General features: G+C 46.3%; 1 protein-coding gene across 2 annotated transcripts in view; it reads right to left on the bottom strand.

Moving 5' to 3' along the window:
- ATP13A3 (ATPase 13A3) overlaps positions 1 to 10,065 on the bottom strand; it is a 100,074-nt gene extending 90,009 nt beyond the window's left edge. Inside the window, exon 1 of one of the 2 annotated variants that reach the window (XM_055110997.2) lies at positions 9,806 to 10,065. The gene's annotated coding sequence lies outside the window, so the exon portion shown is untranslated. The remainder of the gene's footprint in view (positions 1 to 9,805) is intronic. The other variant, XM_055110996.2, reaches the window with a different exon arrangement.
- Between the last annotated feature and the right edge of the window lie 8,135 nt (positions 10,066 to 18,200).

Consider the following 18,200-nt stretch of genomic DNA (forward strand, 5'->3'; position numbering starts at 1 on the left):
GGCATGCCCCCTCATCTCTCACCTGGCATGCCCCCTCATCTCTCACCTGGCATGTCCCCTCCATCTCTCACCTGGCATGTTGCCTCATCTCTCACCTGGCATGCCCCCTCATCTCTCACCTGGCATGCCCCCTCCAGCTCTCACCTGGCATGCCCCCTCATCTCTCACCTGGCATGCCCCCTCCCTCTCTCACCTGGCATGCCCCCTCATCTCTCACCTGGCATGCCCCCTCCATCTCTCACCTGGCATGCCCCCTCATCTCTCACCTGGCATGCCCCCTCATCTCTCACCTGGCATGTCCCCTCCATCTCCCACCTGGCATGTTGCCTCATCTCTCACCTGGCATGCCCCCTCATCTCTCACCTGGCATGCGCCCTCCATCTCTCACCTGGCATGCCCCCTCCATCTCTCACCTGGCATGCCTCCTCCAGCTCTCACCTGGCATGCCCCCTCATCTCTCACCTGGCATGCCCCCTCCCTCTCTCACCTGGCATGCCCCCTCATCTCTCACCTGGCATGCCCCCTCCATCTCTCACCTGGCATGCCCCCTCATCTCTCACCTGGCATGCCTCCTCCATCTCTCACCTGGCATGCCCCCTTATCTCTCACCTGGCATGCCTCCTCCATCTCTCACCTGGCATGCCCCCTCATCTCTCACCTGGCATGCCCCCTCATCTCTCACCTGGCATGTTCCCTCCATCTCTCACCTGGCACGTCGCCTCATCTCTCACCTGGCACGTCGCCTCCATCTCTCACCTGGCACGCCCCCTCATCTCTCACCTGGCACGCCCCCTCATCTCTCACCTGGCACGCCCCCTCATCTCTCACCTGGCACGCCCCCTCATCTCTCACCTGGCACGCCCCCTCATCTCTCACCTGGCACGCCCCCTCATCTCTCACCTGGCACGCCCCCTCATCTCTCACCTGGCACGCCCCCTCATCTCTCACGTGGCACGTCCCCTCCATCTCTCACCTCGCACGCCCCCTCCATCTCTCACCTCGCATGCCCCCTCATCTCTCACCTGGCATGTCCCCTCATCTCTCACCTGGCATGCCCCCTCATCTCTCACCTGGCATGCCTCCTCCATCTCTCACCTGGCATGCTCCCTCATCTCTCACCTGGCATGTCCCCTCATCTCTCACCTGGCATGCCCCCTCCATCTCTCACCTGGCATGCCTCCTCCATCTCTCACCTGGCATGCCCCCTCATCTCTCACGTGGCATGCCCCCTCCAGCTCTCACCAGGCATGCCCCCTCATCTCTCACCTGGCATGCCCCCTCATCTCTCACCTGGCATGCCCCCTCATCTCTCACCTGGCATGCCCCCTCCATCTCTCACCTGGCATGCCCCCTCCATCTCTCACCTGGCATGCCCCCTCATCTCTCACCTGGCATGCCCCCTCATCTCTCACCTGGCATGCCCCCTCCAGCTCTCACCTGGCATGCCCCCTCATCTCTCACCTGGCATGCCCCCTCCATCTCTCACCTGGCATGCCCCCTCCAGCTCTCACCTGGCATGCCCCCTCATCTCTCACCTGGCATGCCCCCTCCCTCTCTCACCTGGCATGCCCCCTCATCTCTCACCTGGCATGCCCCCTCCATCTCTCACCTGGCATGCCCCCTCATCTCTCACCTGGCATGCCTCCTCCATCTCTCACCTGGCATGCCTCCTCCATCTCTCACCTGGCATGCCCCCTCATCTCTCACCTGGCATGCCTCCTCCATCTCTCACCTGGCATGCCCCCTCATCTCTCACCTGGCATGCCCCCTCATCTCTCACCTGGCATGCCCCCTCATCTCTCACCTGGCATGTTGCCTCATCTCTCACCTGGCATGCCCCCTCATCTCTCACGTGGCATGCCCCCTCATCTCTCACCTGGCATGCCCCCTCATCTCTCACCTGGCATGCCCCCTCATCTCTCACCTGGCATGTCCCCTCCATCTCTCACCTGGCATGTTGCCTCATCTCTCACCTGGCATGTTGCCTCATCTCTCACCTGGCATGCCCCCTCATCTCTCACCTGGCATGTCCCCTCCATCTCTCACCTGGCATGTCGCCTCATCTCTCACCTGGCATGTCCCCTCATCTCTCACCTGGCATGTCCCCTCATCTCTCACCTGGCATGTCCCCTCCATCTCTCACCTGGCATGTTGCCTCATCTCTCACCTGGCATGTTGCCTCATCTCTCACCTGGCATGCCCCCTCATCTCTCACCTGGCATGCCCCCTCATCTCTCACCTGGCATGCCCCCTCCAGCTCTCACCTGGCATGCCCCCTCCCTCTCTCACCTGGCATGCCCCCTCATCTCTCACCTGGCATGCCCCCTCATCTCTCACCTGGCATGCCCCCTCATCTCTCACCTGGCATGTCCCCTCCATCTCCCACCTGGCATGTCCCCTCCATCTCCCACCTGGCATGTCGCCTCATCTCTCACCTGGCATGCCCCCTCCATCTCTCACCTGGCATGCCCCCTCCATCTCTCACCTGGCATGCCCCCTCCCTCTCTCACCTGGCATGCCCCCTCCCTCTCTCACCTGGCATGCCCCCTCCTCTCTCACCTGGCATGCCCCCTCCATCTCTCACCTGGCATGCCCCCTCATCTCTCACCTGGCATGCCTCCTCCATCTCTCACCTGGCATGCCTCCTCCATCTCTCACCTGGCATGCCCCCTCATCTCTCACCTGGCATGCCCCCTCATCTCTCACCTGGCATGTCCCCTCCATCTCTCACCTGGCATGCCGCCTCATCTCTCACCTGGCATGCCCCCTCCATCTCTCACCTGGCATGCCCCCTCATCTCTCACCTGGCATGCCCCCTCATCTCTCACCTGGCATGCCCCCTCATCTCTCACCTGGCATGCCCCCTCATCTCTCACCTGGCATGCCCCCTCATCTCTCACCTGGCATGTCCCCTCCATCTCTCACCTGGCATGTCGCCTCCATCTCTCACCTGGCATGTCCCCTCCATCTCTCACCTGGCGTGCCTCCTCCATCTCTCACCTGGCGTGCCCCCTCATCTCTCACCTGGCATGTCCCCCTCATCTCTCATCTGGCATGCCCCCTCATCTCTCACCTGGCATGTCCCCCTCATCTCTCATCTGGCATGTCCCATCTCTGACCTGGCATGTCCCCTCCATCTCTCACCTGGCATGTCCCCCTCATCTCTCATCTGGCATGTCCCATCTCTCACCTGGCATGTCCCCTCCATCTCTCACCTGGCATGCCCCCTCATCTCTCACCTGGCATGCCTCCTCCATCTCTCACCTGGCATGTCCCCTCATCTCTCACCTGGCATGCCCCCTCATCTCTCACCTGGCATGTCCCCTCATCTCTCACCTGGCATGCCCCCTCATCTCTCACCTGGCATGCCCCCTCATGTCTCACCTGGCATGCCCCCTCATCTCTCACCTGGCATGTCCCCTCATCTCTCACCTGGCATGCCCCCTCATCTCTCACCTGGCACTAGTGCATTCGCTCCCAGTGGGTTCCTCTGCTTTTGCCCTTGCCCACCTCCAGTGCGTTATCATACAGCAGCCAGAATATTAGTTTATGTGACTTCAAGCAGAGCTGCTGATAAAAGCTTTCACTTGCTTCCCACCTCACTTGGAATACTAGATGAACTTCTTGGGTCCAAAAAGTCCAGCGCAGGATGTAACCTGCCCACCACTTCCCCCTCCACTGGCACTCCTCTGCTCTCCCCGTCTTCTCACCGCAGACCCCTTCCCCAAGTTACTCCAGCTACACTAGGCCTTCTTTCAATTCCTCAAATGCACCAACCTCTTTCCTGCCTCACGGTCTTTGTACAATCTATTCTTTCCCTTCCCTTTTTTTCTTGCCTGACTAACTTATAAGTTCAACTTTGGGCTTAAATGCATATACAGTTGTCCCTCGATATCTACAGGGAATTGGTTTCAGAACCTCTGTGGATACCAAAATCCAAAAATACTCAAGTTTCTTGGATAAAAGGGTATAGTATTTGCATATAACCTATATACATCCTCCTGTGTACTTTTTTTTTTTTTTTTTTTTTGAGACAGAGTCTCATTGGGTCACCCAGGAGTACAATGGCATGATCTTGGCTTAGTGCAACCTCCGCCTCCTGGGTTCAAGCAATTGTCCTGCCTCAGCCTCCCAAGTAGCTGGGATTACAGGCATCCGCCACCAGGCCCAGCTAATTTTTTGTATTTTTAGTAGAGACAGGGTTTCACCATGTTGGCCAGGCTGGTCTTGAACTCCTGACCTCAGGTGATCCACCTGCTTCAGCCTCCAAAAGTGCTGGGATTACAGGCATGAGCCACCACAACCCATCATCTATACTTTAAATCATCTCTAGATTACTTATAATACGATGTAAATGCTATGCAAACATATTTTTATGTATAGTATTTTTATTGTGTTGTTATTGTATTTATCTCAAGGCTGTGGTTGTATGACACTTATGTAAGATTGAAAAAATAATGGTTGTTTATTTTTGTAAATGTGAGAAGGACTTTTGGGATTATGGGAAACAGGCACATAAAATATCCTTCTCACCCGGGCACAGTGGCAGGTGCCTGTAGTCCCAGCTACTTGGGAGGCTGAGGTGGGAGGATTTCTAGGATTGCCTAAGCGCAGGAGTTTGAGTTTACGGTGAGCTATGATTGTGCCACTGCACTCCAGCCTGGGCAACATAGTGAGATCTCAGCTCTTAAAAAAAAAAAAAAAATCCCCCATCCCCACCCAAACCATCTCTTTGTGCTGCTACTGGTAAAGAATAAGTCAGTTTGGCTTATCACTATAGACCCAGCACTAGATGAAGCCTGGCATGTGATAGACACTCAAATGTTTGCACCTGATGGATGACTGAATGAATGAATTTACGATCTCAGATATCATCTCTAAATGCCTTCTCTGACTCCCAGGCTAAGAATCCCTCTTTAGCTGAGCGCACGGCTCACCCCTGTAATCCCAACACTTTGGGAGGCCGAGGCAGGTGGATCACTTGAGGTCAGGAGTTCGAGACCAGCCTGGCCAACATAATGAAACCCCGTCTCTACCAAAAATACAAAAATTAGCCAGGTGTGGTGTCAGGCACCTATAATCCCAGCTACTCAGGAGGCTGAGGTGGGAGAATCGCTTGAACCCGGAGGTGGAGGTTTGCAGTGAGCTGAGATCACGCCACTGCACTCCAGCCTGGCAAGACTCCATCTCAAAAAACAAAACAAAAAGAATCCCTCTTTAGTGCATATTTGTCTCACTGCATTTACAACCTTGAATAAGCACCTATTTAATGTTTTTGTTTTCCATGAGTCTACCTTATTCATGTTTTTTTCCTAAGGTTCTGAATACTTTCATATGTTATCTCATTTAATCATCACAACGATGCCAACACTAAAAGTAGTAGTTACTATTCTGTTCATTTTCATAGATGAAGAAACTTTACATATATGATCTCATTAACCTTTATAACAATTCTAGGAAGGAGGTACTATTATTTCTGCTTACAGATTGAGGAAAGCTTATTTCTGCTTACAAATTGAGGAAGATTATTTCCGCTTACAAATTGAGGAAAGCTTAAAAATCCCATTTTACAGAATGGAAAAAGAGGTGTTCAATAACTCACGCAAAAGCACAGCCAGGATTCAAACCCAGACACTTTGCTCCAGAGCCAAACTCTTGACCACTATAACCAAATGAAGCCAGAGTGATTCACCAGAGTGAGTTCATCTCGCATCAGAACTCTGGATTATCTGTTTAAGCACCCAGACTGCCACCTCCTCATGAGCCAGGACCTTCCTCAGCCACATCTGGATCCTCAGCCCCTCACAGCACACAGCGGTAGTCAGAAAGTATGCTGAGTAAGTGGAGAACAAGTTAACATTGATTTTCACAACCACGATGTCAGACTAGCAATGGAATTGTTTTGATTCTCCTTTTATAGAGAAGAAAAATGAGATTCACAACTTCACAAGAGGGAGTGTCTTATCTAAGAATCTCTGACTGAGTTCAGCCCTTGTTTGTATTCCCTCTGCTGTCTCCACAAAAGGTTAGAGGTCACATGTTTAGATTATGAAGACCTTTTGCCATTAAAAAATGGCAAAACAAGCAAACAAAACAAACACAGCACTCATTGCCTTTCCTAGAAAAACTGTCCATTAAAAGTACTTTGAGGCCGTGCGCAGTGGCTCATGCCTGTAATTCCAGCACTTTGGGAGGCTGAGGCGGGTGGATCACCTGAGGTTGGGAGTTTGAGACCAGCCTGGCCAACATGGCGAAACCCCGTCTCTACTAAACATACAAAAATTAGCCAGGCGTGATGGCAGGTGCCTGTAATCCCAGCTACTTGGGAGGCCGAGGCAGGAGAACTGCTTGAACCTGGGAGGTGGAGGCTGCAGTGAGCCGAAATCATGCCACTGCACTCCAGCCTGGGCGACAGAGGGAGACTCCGTCTCAAAAAAAGAAAAGAAAGTACTTTGATTATGATTATGATGTTTGCCCAACAAGCTCTATCTCTCTTTCTTTTAGTGCCTCCTAAGCCATTCAGTTCCTATTTAGCTTGACCTATGCAGGCCTGTGTGTGTGTGTGTGTGTGTGTGTGTGTGTGTGTGTGTGTGTGTGTACTGGAATGGGAACAGAGAGCAGGACTGTTAAGTCAGATGTCTACAAATCACAGTCCAGGGCCATCACTGACTTGTTTGTGTCTCTAAACAAAGCATGTAAAAACTGTTTGCCTCTGCCATGAGGCAAAAGCATGCGCCTGGCGTTTTTCTGAGGTCATGGTGCCCTAGGATGTGGCAGTTCACGTGCCACTGAATATTGTTTACCAACTAGCTATTCAGGATACGGGGTCCCTCCTAGAGGAGTGCTTACTGCTGGCGTCGGGCCAGTGTGCTGATAACCTAGTTCTCCAAGAGATTAAAAACTCTGACTGTGTGGCCCCTGCCAATTTAATGGTGTAAATGCTCCCACCACAGCCAATTTCAAGCTACCAAGGGTTTCCCTACTGCTTCACGAAATTCCTGAAAATTTTTATGGTTATTTATTTATTTTATTGTTTTTGAAATGGAGTTTTGCTCTTGTCGCCCAGGCTGGAGTAAAATGGCACCATCTTGGCTCACTGCAACCTCCGCCTCCCAGGTTCAAGTGATTCTCCTGCCTCAGCCTCCTGAGTAACTGGGATTACAGGTGCCCACCACCACACCCAGCTAATTTTTGTGTTTTTAGTAGAGATCGGGGCTTTACCATGTTGGCCAGGCTAGTCTCGAACTCCTGACCTCACAAGATCCGCCCACCATGGCTCCCAAAGTGCTGGGATTACAGGCGTGAGCCACCACGCCTGGCTCAAATTCCTGAAAATTTAATAGCCAGCATTAGTGAGCCAATACACACCAGCCCCAGCACACTGCTGTGTATAATAATTCCATGTATGGGTGGGGAGAGAAGAAATACAAGTAGTCCTTTAAGATTTTGGCTTGGCCAGGTACAATGGCTCATGCCTGTAATCCCAGCACTTTGGGAGGCTGAGTCGGGCAGATTACCTGAGGTCAGGGGTTCGAGACCAGCCTGGCCAATGTGGTGAAACCCCATCTCTACTAAAAATACAAAAAATTAGCTGGGCGTGGGGGTGGGCGCCTGTAATCCCAGCTACTCGGGAGGCTGAGGCAGGAGAATCACTTGAACCCCAGAGGCGGACATTGCAATGAACCAAGATCACACCACTGCACTCCATCCTGGGCAAGAAAGTGAGACTCCATCTCAAAAAAAAAAAAAAAAGATTTTGGCTTTAGGGGCCAAGGCCTGACTCACAGGCTGTCATGGGGAATTTCCCTGTGTTTCGATGTAATGATTTGTCCTCTGATAAGAAAAGTGCAATTGTATTAATATTAGAGATGGGGAAACTGAGTTCAAGTCGTAGCCTTCTTCTAAGTCATGTATTTCTTTATTTGAATCCAAATCGTAATGGGAATAATATCACCCACAGCACAGGATGTTTCATTATCTAACACACTCTGCTATAGCACTTACTACCTGGTAGGCACTGTTTAAGTACTTTACAAACTTAACTCGTTTAATCTTTATAACAACACTGTTAAGTACTATCACTAATTTAGAGATGAAAAGACTAAAATACAAGGAAGATAATGAAGTTCTTTAAGGTAACGGAGCTAGAAGGTGAGAAAGCCAGGATTTGAACCTGGCTTCAAAGTCCAAGCTCTTAGGGCCCCACACCAAAGCTAGCTGCCTGTTTTTGTGGTTTTACTGGAACACAGCCATGCCCATTCATTTACATATTGTCTGACTGCTTTTTTGTTACAACAGCAGAGTTGAATCGTTGTGACAGAGACCATAGGGCCCACAAAGCCCAAAATATTTACTATCTGGCCCTTTACAGAAAATGTTTGCTGACCCTGGCTCCGTAGTATCCTGTCTGTTTGGAGTGAGACATTGGTTATTATTTGGAGCCTGATAGTCCCCAGTGTCAAGCTGGTTGCTGGGCCAATAAGACAAGCAAAAAATAGTGTCCAGATTGTAACTATACTCTCACATTTATACCATAACAATTGTGTCAGTGAAATAGCATTCTCAAGCACAAGGCGTCAACTTCAGTAACAAACAATCCCTGCAAATGTGTATTAATAGAAATATGTATCTAGACCGGACATGGTGCTCACTCCTGTAATCCCAGCACTTTGGGAGGCCCAGGCGGGCAGATCACCTGGGGCCAAGAGTTCAAGACCAGCCTGGCCAACACAGTGAAACCTCATCTCTACTAAAAATACAAAAATTAGCCGGGCATGGTGGCGGGCACCTGTAATCTCAGCTACTCAGGAGGCTGAAGCTGAGAATCGCTTGAACCCAGGAGGCAGAGGTCGTAGTAAGCCGAGATCACATCACCGCCCTCCAATTTGGGTGACAGAGCAAGACTCCATCTCAAACAAAGAAAAAAGAAATATGTCTGTAACTTCATAGGATCACAACATCTCAAGGTTGAAATTAATTCAGAGATTACTTATCCCAATCTTAACTCCTCTTGGGAATATTGCATCGAGTTTCTAAAGTTAATCTTAATCATTCCTTGAGTCCTGCAAGATGATTCCTCTGTATAGAAATGGCCTTTTTGCCAGCCTGGCCAACGTGGCAAAACCCCGTCTCTACTAAAATACAAAATTGGCCAGGCGTGGTGGCGGATGCCTGTAATCTCAGCTACTTGGGACCTGAGGCAGGAGAATTGCTTGAACCTGGGAGGCAGAAGTTGCAGTGAGCCAAGATCACGCCACTGCACTCCGCCTGGGGGGACAGAGCGAGACTCCCTCTCAAAAACAGAAAAAAAAAAAAAAGAAATGGGTTTTTTGCAAAGGCATCTATTTTATGGGGCTGAGGAATCAGGCTCACATTGCCACAGCTGTCATTCTGTCTCCAAGGCAGCTCCTCCATGTGCCTGTTTCAGATGCCAAGAAGAGAAGCTCCTCAAAGCCTGTCATTCACTGGCCTGTATAGTCATTAAAAACTTTCCCTGACCTTTGCAGCTACTTCCTGTGAGCAGCCCAGGGATGGCCAGTCACTTGTGACCTACTTTCAGAGCTGGCAGTTCTGACTTCTAGAACAAACTCGGAACAAGCCCATCTACAGCTGGTTGACTGAGTTTCCTTTGGGCTCCTGGCACCAGAAAGAATTGCTCACTGGAAGGATCATAGGTGGCACTCATGTCTCACTGCCCCACTCAGGTATGTAGATTTTCATTGCCCTATAAACCACAGTCAACATCTCAAGATCTCCAGAAGGATGTTTATGATCTTCTATTTGCTAAAGACAGTTGCTTCCTTACGGTAATTGCTTTAAAAGGTGGGGCACCGTGGCTCACATGGGACCTCGTCTCTACAAAAATAAAAAAATTAGCCAGGTGTGGTGGCGTGCATCTGTAGTCCCATCCCAGCTACGCAGGCCGAGGCAGAAGGATCGCTTGAGCCCAGGAGATCAAGGCTACAGTGAGCTATGATGATGTCACTGCATTCCAGCCCAGGCAACAGAGCAAGACCCTGTCTCTAAAACAACAAAACAAAACAGAACCATTAGCTCTTCTTTTTTGTTTTGTTTTGTTTTCCTCAGAGCAGAGATGCCTCACTGTGATAGGTAAATTAAGGTGATACTGATTGCCAGCTCCAGTGTGGAAGTCCTGAGGTGAAGGAATTTCTTTCATAAACATTTCAAGTGAGTCGATCCAGAATACACCTCCACCATGAGATTACCTGTAATCTAATTCAACCTCGAAGACGGAGTCCAAACAGCTTGAGGTTCTGCAGATTTCACAACAGCAGCCACAAAATGAAAGTGAACAAGGCTTTGGCCAGGCCCGGTGGCTCACGCCTGTAATCCCAGCACTTTGGGAGGCCGAGGCGGGTGGATCATCTGAAGTCGGGAGTGTGAGACTAGCCTGATGCACGTGGAGAAACCCCATCTCTACTAAAAATACAAAAGTAGCCAGGTGTGGTGGCGCATTCCTGTAATCCCAGCTACTCAGGAGGCTGAACCAGGAGAATCACTTGAACCCAGGAGGCAGAGGTTGCAGTGAGCTGAGATCGCGCCATTGCATTCCAGCCTGGGCAACAAGAACAAAACTCCATCTGAGAAAAAAAAAAAGAAAGTGAACAAGCCTTTAAGGTGGAGCACACCAGAAACATCTTGCTATTTCCACGTGTCTCTTTGTCACTACACTCCTTAAATACACTTAAATAGCTCATATTAACAACAGACACAACCAGTGTGAAACCTCTTGGGGCTTTATAAGAAGTTTCCTAAAGTTAATGCTGTAGATTCCTCACGATCATTTCAAAACTAATGTGATTTCTTTAGGGTACCTTTAATTACACTTATGACCTTGGTTTCATTTTAAAAATATACATACATTTAAAGAAGACTGAGGACCCTAAGGATCTCAGATATCCCTTCAACGGGTACCTAATAGCTGTTTTTGATTCCTGAGATACTTGGTTTTATCTCTCCTTTAGAAACAAAAATTATGCTCAGCTGTAACCTCGTCCAGCTCTACCAACTCAGGTATTCACAGGCTGATTTCAGGCTCCAAGAGAAAAAGTAGAGTCACGTTTACCTTTTTATCCCCGACAACATGCAGCCGTGTTCCCTCCTTAGTTCTGCATCCTCAGATCAACCAACCAGGGATCAAAAATATTTAAGCAAAAAATAACAATAAAACAATAAAAAATACAGTTGACCCTTAAACAGTGTGGGTGTTGAGGGAGCCAGCCGCCATGCATTAAAAACTCTGAGTATAAGTTTCAACACTCAGGCCCGGCGCCGTGGCTCACGCCTGGAATCCCAGCACTTTGGAAGGCCAAGGCAGACAGATCACCTGAGGTCAGGAGTTTGAGACTAGCCTGGCCAACGTGATGAAACCCCATCTCTACTAAAAATACAAAAACTAGCCGGGCACCTGTAATCCCAGCTACTCTGGAGGCTGAGGCAAGAGAATCGTTTGAACCCAGGAGGCGGAAGTTGCAGTGAGCCGAGATGATGCCACTGCACTCCGCACTGGATGACAGAGTGAGACTCTGTCTCAAAATAAATACATTAATTAATAATAAATAAAAAGTACAAAAAATTAGCTGGGTGTGGTGGCACACACCTGTGGTACCAACTACTTGGTAGGCTAAGGTGAGAGGAGTGCTTGAGCCCAGGAGATCAAGCTTGCATCGAGTCGAGATCGAACCATTACACTCTGGCCTTGGCAACAGAGTGACGCCCTGTCTCAAAAAAAAAAAAAAATGTTGACTCCCTAAAAACATGACTGCTAATAGTCTACTGTTGACCAGAAGCCTTACCAATAACATAGTCAAATAACACATAGACTAGTATCTACATATATTTTATGCATTCAAGACATACCTAACATTTCTTAATTTTTGCCATATTTCTAGTCTATGTGGTTCACCTGCAAGATTTTTCAAATTGTTGCCAATTTGAAAAAGGAAAAAAAAAAAAAAGACCATCACATTCCTGAAATACCTACTTTGGAACTTTGGAGGTGGCTTCTTACATATGTGTATTTATTTTCTTTCCCTGTTTTTCACAGAAAGGAACTAATAGAAAATATTTCTTTATGTATTGAGTTTATTTAGAACTGTTCACATCCTCTGCCCTAGATAGTTCAATTATGGAAAGCAATCCTAATTATAACATAACCTAGATACCCAAGAACAAATTCCCATTCCCACATTACAGATGAAGAAGTCCAAACACAAACAACTTGTCCAAAGTCACATAGCTGGGTAAACTGAAGAACATGGTGTTGCTCCAAAGCCATTTCTACTAACTACGACCCTATACAAAAATCTAAAATGGAAAATTCTGCTTACATGGAGATGTTCACACATATATATTTCTTTTCTTTTTAGAGATGAGGTTTCTCCACGTTGTCCAGGCTGGTCTCAAACTCCTGGCTCAAGTGATCCATCTGCCTTGGCCTCCCAAAGTGCTGGGATTACAGGCATGAGCCTGGCCGATATCATTAATAATGGGAAAAAAATGGAGGGGGGGGATATCTAAAGCTCTAAAATATCAGCAAATATTCAGAAATATCTAAAATATTCAGCAAAACTGGGATATTACTTATAACACATCCAAATGATGGGGGTACTATGCAAACATTTAATAACATATTTACAAAGGAAGGAAATAAAGATTAGAGTAGAAATAAATTAGAGAATAAAAAAAGCACCAGAGGAAATCAATGTAACCAAAACTTGATTCTTGGAAAATATCAACAAAATTGACAAACGTTTAACTAAACTGACCAAAAATTAGAGAGAAGACTCAAATTACTTACATCAAAAATGAAAGGGGCTGGGCGCGGTGGCTCACGCCTATAATCCCAGCACTTTGGGAGGCCGAGGCGGGCGGATCACGAGGTCAGGAAATTGAAACCATCCTGGCTAACACGGTGAAACCCCGTCTCTACTAAAAATACAAAAAAAATTAGCCGGGCGTGGTGGCGGGCGCCTGTAGTCCCAGCTACTCAGGAGGCTGACACAGGAGAATGGCGTGAACGCGGGAGGCGGAGCTTGCAGTGAGCTGAGATCGCGCCACTGCACTCCAGCCTGGGCGGCAGGGTGAGACTCCGCCTCAAAAAAAAAAAAAAAAAAATTAAAGAGACCTCAGATGTTTTTGAGTGACAAAGAAAGGAAGGAGGGGAAGGAGGGAAAAAATAAAAAGGTATTGGTGGCTGGGCGCGGTGGCTCACACCTGTAATTCCAGCACTTTGGGAGGCTAAGGCAGGCAGATCACGAGGTCAGGAGTTCGAGACTAGCCTGACCAACATGGTGAAACCCCATCTCTACCAAAAATACAAAAATTAGCCAGGCATGGTGGTGCCTGCCTGTAATCCCAGCTACTCAGGAGGCAGAAGCAGGAGAATCCCTTGAACTCAGGAGGTGTACATTGCAGTGAGCTGAGATCACGCCACTGCACCCAGCCTGGGTGACAGAGCGAGACTTCGTCTCAAAAAAACAAAACAAAACAGGTATTGGTGGTACAGGCCTGTAGTCCCAGCCACTTGGGAGGGTGGGCATGGTCATATGGGCCTGCAGTCCCAGCCACTTGGAAGGCCAAGGCAGGAGGATTACTTGAACCCAGGAGTTCAAAACCAGGCCGAGCAACATAGTGAGATTCTCTCTCTAATTAAAAAAAAAAAAATTAAAGAGAGGAATTATTATTGACTTTATAGAAATGAATGATAAATATTATAAGTAGTGGTATGCAAACAAATTAGATAACTAAAATGGATACATTTCTAGAAAGGTACAAACTATCGAAACTGACTCAAGAAGAAATAGAAAATCTAAATTGATCTAAACAAGTAAGGTGATGAAATTAGTAATCAAAAAACTTCCTGCAAAGAAAAGCCCAGGACCAGATGACCACTGATAAATGTACACAATTTTAAGGAAAATTGGTACCAATTCTTCACAAACCGTTACAAAAAAAAATGACGAAGTACTTCCCAACTTATTCTATAAGGCCAGTACTAACCTGATACCAAACCCCTTAAAAAGATATCACAAAAAAAGAAAACTAAAATTTATCTGCAGATACAAGGGACAGAAATAGCCAAAACAATTGTTTTTGTTTTGTCTTTGAGACAGAGCCTCACTCTGTCACCCAGGCAGAGTGCAGTGGCGCAATCTCGGCTCACTGCAACCTCTGCCTCCCAGGTTCAAGTGATTTTCCTGTCTCAGCCTCCCTAGCTGCTGAGACTACAGGCACATGCCACCACACCCAGCTAACTTTTGTATTAGTGGAAATGGGGTTTCACCATGTTGACCTGGCTGGTCTCAAACTCCTGACCTCAGGTGATCCACCCCCTCCCCTGGCCTCCCAAAGTGCTGGCATTATAGGCATGAGCCACCGCACCCAGCCTAAAACAATTGTTTAAACGAAGAAAAAATTTGAAGGACTCACTTCCAAATTTAAAACTCAACTACAGAGCTGCAGTAATCAAGACAGTGTGGTACTGGCACAAAGCTAGACATGTAGATCAATGGAATAGAATTGAAGATCCAGAAATAAACCCTTACATTTCTAGTCAACTGATTTTCAACAAGGGTGCCAAGACAATTCAATGGGAAAAAGAATAATCTTTTTAACAAATGATGTTGAAACAACTGAATATCCATATGCAAAAGAGTGAATTGGACTCATTCCTCATACCATACACAAAACTTAAAATGGACATGATCCCAGAAACATGGGAAAGGGGTAAATAGGCAGTGACTACTAATGGATACAGAGTTTCTTTTGGGAGCAATGAAAATATTCTGAAATTAGATAGTGGTGATGGTTGCACAACTCAGTGACTGTACCATAAACTGACTTTAAAAGGCTTATTTTTTAGGATGCATGACTAATATCTCAAAAATATCATTATTTTAAAAACAGTATATTTACAAAGGGCTCAAAATAACATAATAAAGGCTCTAGGCCATGATTCAGTTGTGCCTTTACTGAAACCTTATAGTCCCCAGGGTACCATAATTCAGAATTATCAAATTAGACCGTGAGAAGGCTCCATATGGAATCCTGTTAATATAGTCCCTCACTGAATCACCTTAACAAAATTTCACCTGAATATTTCCCTCATAGCTTTAATCAAAGTTACTTTAGTAAATATCCATATGGAACTTACTTCTACATTTTTGCACAAATATTAAAAACATTGTCCTTCCCGTCAACATATCACTCATTGTTCCCCATATTATTAAAAAAACTTTATTATGAAAATTTAGCTACAATTTATTTTGGGAAAAGCGATTCTCCTTAGGAATTATCTTTTCTGATAATCAAAACTACAATCGATTATGATTTCTTTTTAGCCTTAGAGGAAACTCATTTGAACCATAGCAATTATGTTGATTGAAGTAATTAACATATTTATTTATTCATTTTTTTCCTTCTGTTTTTCTACTTCAATTCCTAATTTGCAAATTTTTTTGAGACAGGGTCTCACTTTGTTGCCCAGGCTGGAGTGTAGTGGCCTTGACCTCTGGGGCTCAAGCCATCCTCGCACCTCAGCCTCTCAAGTAGCTGGGACGATGGGCACACGCCACCATGCCTGGCTAATTTTTTGACGTTTTGTTGAGACAAGATCTCACTATGTGGCCCAGGATGGATACAATTTGCAATTTTGTTGCATAGAATTTTGGTGTAAGTCACCTCAAACCCTGATATTCAAAGGATTTGTCAAGGAGTCTTGTCTAAGTTTCAGTATTTAATTGAGCCTCACATTAAATCAAAGTTTCTCTAACTAGGCACCATTGACATTTTGAGCTAGATGATTCTTTGCTGTGGGGGCTGGGGCTGTCCTGTGCACTGCAGGGTGTTTAGCAGTATCCTTGGCTTCTGCCCACTAGATAGCAGTAGCAGCTCCTTAGTTATAACAACCAAAAATGTAATCAGACAGTGCCCGATGTCCCTGCAGGGCAAAATTACCCCCAGCTAAGAACTACTGCATTAAATCACCCTTGAAAAACTGACCCCCACCACTATTTCAGTAACTCTTGGGGAGTTCATCATGAGGCCAGGCACGGTGGCTCACACCTGTAATCCCAACACTTTGGGAGGCCAAGGCAGGTGGATCATCTGAGGTCGGGAGTTCGAGACCAACCTGAACAACACGGTGAAACCCTGTCTATACTAAAAATAGAAAAATTAGCCAGACATGGTGGTGGGCACCTGTAATCCCAGCTACTAGGGAGGCAAAGGCAGGAGAAGATTGTAGTGAGCTGAGATCATGCCACTGCACTCCAGCCTGGGCAACAGAGCAAAATTCCATCTCAAAAAAAAAAAAAGTTCATCATGATAGATAATAGGTAGCTAGGTAGATAGATACATAGATAGATACTCACACTCTGTTCACTTACATGAGATGAATTGAAGGTTTGTCTGCACTTACTATCAATTCCTAAAGCAGAGCCGCTTCTATCTGAGTTTACATAGAAAGAATTTTCTAGGGCTGGGCCTGGTGGCTCATGCCTGTAATCTCAGCACATTGATGAAGCTGAGGCAGGCAGATTGCTTGAGCCCAGGAGTTCAAGAGCTGCATGTGTGACATGGCAAACCCTTGTCTCTACAAAAAAACCACAAAAATTAGCCAGGCATGGTGGCGCACACCTGTAGTCCCAGCTACTCGGGGGGGCCGAGGCAGGAGGATCACCTGAGCCCAGGAGGTTGAAGCTGCAGTGAGATGTGACTGTGACGCTGCACTCCAGCCTGGGCGACAGAGTGACAGACCCTGTCTCAAAAAAACAAACAAACAAACAAACAAAAAGATTTGCCAAGAACTACAGAACTCTCGAGAGAAATGGAGAGCTTAAAAAAAAAAATTCTAATCTGTTATCTCATTTGAGCCCAATAATCCATCAAAAATAAAACTGTTGTTATTTCATTTTTTAGATGAGGAAATTGAAGTCCAGAGAATAAAAATAGTCAACTTCCAGACAAAATTCCAAATTCAGTGTTGATCCTTTCACAGCGAGGGAAAATGGGTCTGTTTCTCTCCCTGTCTCTATATAACCACAAATCCCTCCCTAGGTGATCCTCCCTGGGGATGGAGTCCTAGAAAGCCAAAGACAGTCTTCTAAAGAGCCAACAGCCTAAATTGGCATTTAATCCAGTCAACATCTAGAAAATGGATTACTACTTCCCAGATTATGTTGTACTTTAATTAAAGCTCGCAAATTACTTTTAGATCTAGTTTCTCCTTTGCAAGGAATACAGGCGATAGAGGAAGAAGTTAGAGGATACTAGCAGTCAAATCCAGAAGCAGGACACTCTATAAGACATGGTCTTTACCGAAGGAGCAGGATTGAAAAAAAAGACAAATGGTCTGAACTTTTCTGAAGAGTCATTATCAAGAAAATAAACAATCAAAAACAAAACCATGGAGAGATGGTTTCAGAATAAAATAGACTAGCAAAACCTAAGAATCAAATGTCATATGTGAACCTTGATTGGATCCTGGCAATGTGTAAAAGGAATTATGTTGAAGGAATTCTTAGAATGAAGGGAATTTGCATGTGGCTGGGTATGAGTGTAGAGGTCAGTTGGTTAGAGTTGTAAGAATCAAAATGGAGTCACTTGTGTTTAAAAACAAAACAAAAAACTGACAAAGGGAGCCAGAGAAGGCTATGAAGGGAGAGTTCTCGTGCATAAGTGCCTGAGAACAAAAACTATCACAAAAGTCTGCAAAAATTGCAACCTTGCACATCGGAGCCTTACACAAAAAAATACTTCTGCGAGGACATCTGCCGAAACAACTGGCTGTTCAACCTCAAACTGGCGTCACCCTTGTTACTGATCTTTGTTGGCAAGGATAATTATCTCAAAACAATTATATAATCCTCAGTTTTCCTTTAAAAACCTTCGTCTTCTTTAACCTTTACATAGTTCACTATGGCATGCATATTCCCGTTGCAATGATACATACCCAGATGAATATTATTTTTTTTAGAGTGCCTCTCTCTATTTGACATTTAGGTCAACTAGTGTTAATTTTCTGGTATAACAGGAAACGGTTCTTATTCTTAAAAGATACATGCTGAAAATATTTTGGGATAAAGTGTCATGATTGCTGTAACTTTCAAATGGGTCAACAACAACGAAACGATGATATTGGTAAAGTATTATATAGAGAGAAAATATTAACATTTTTA

Source organism: Pan paniscus, chromosome 2 (assembly GCF_029289425.2).
Source record: "Pan paniscus chromosome 2, NHGRI_mPanPan1-v2.0_pri, whole genome shotgun sequence".
Lineage (NCBI taxonomy): Eukaryota > Metazoa > Chordata > Mammalia > Primates > Hominidae > Pan > Pan paniscus.